The following is a 762-nucleotide window of genomic DNA, read 5'->3' as shown; positions in this document are numbered from 1 at the left end:
TATAATGAATTCTTCGTACCTTGAATAGGTTTCACTTCTTACCATTGAATCATTATGGGAAAGAAAAGTATCATTTTAAACTTTCTGTACTTCAGAACGCACTTTTGCGGCCCTCCACCTGCCGTTTCTCATCATTAAGTTGTTCCTTCTGATTTTAACACTAGATAGCGGAATATGCTGTTGGTATCGTTGTGTACAACGTAGTAACTCTATTATCTCAGTCACTTGTTCACGGTAGTGCCATGATAAGGACCTCCATATTTTTTTGCGTAATGCTAACTTGCCATTATCCCGTTTGATAGTGCATATGATCCACTCCCCTTTCTGCATTCTATTTTATGATAATATTTCTGATCGCTCCAACTCATTCTTTATTACTTACCTACTTACTCACATTACACCAATGATATAGCTTTTAGTGCTTCCTTTTTCCTTTCCATTTTGTCCTCACAACCACTCTTACTATAATATTAGTGGATACGAACAAAAAACACACTACATCATTACTATAATAACCCCATCTAACATCCATAAAATAAACAAAATTAGAGTAGCACTTATTTTATACAGACAATCACCCTAATAATTTATACACGTAGGTCTCTTTTAAGTGTATTTTACAAATTTCTTTTTTTATGTTTTAAAAATGTTCAAGAGATTGCAAAAATTTCATCAAAAGATGTTAAAATAAACGAAATAAAAAATCTTTATAAATTTTCTAAAATTGAGCAAGAATCTTTAGACTTCTAGAATTCTATCAAA

The sequence above is a fragment of the Trypanosoma equiperdum genome (genome assembly GCF_001457755.1).
Source record: "Trypanosoma equiperdum strain OVI genome assembly, contig: ctg_828, whole genome shotgun sequence".
In the NCBI taxonomy this organism is placed as follows: domain Eukaryota; phylum Euglenozoa; class Kinetoplastea; order Trypanosomatida; family Trypanosomatidae; genus Trypanosoma; species Trypanosoma equiperdum.
The sequence above is the reverse complement of the archived record's forward strand: the minus strand, read 5'-3'. Positions refer to the sequence as shown.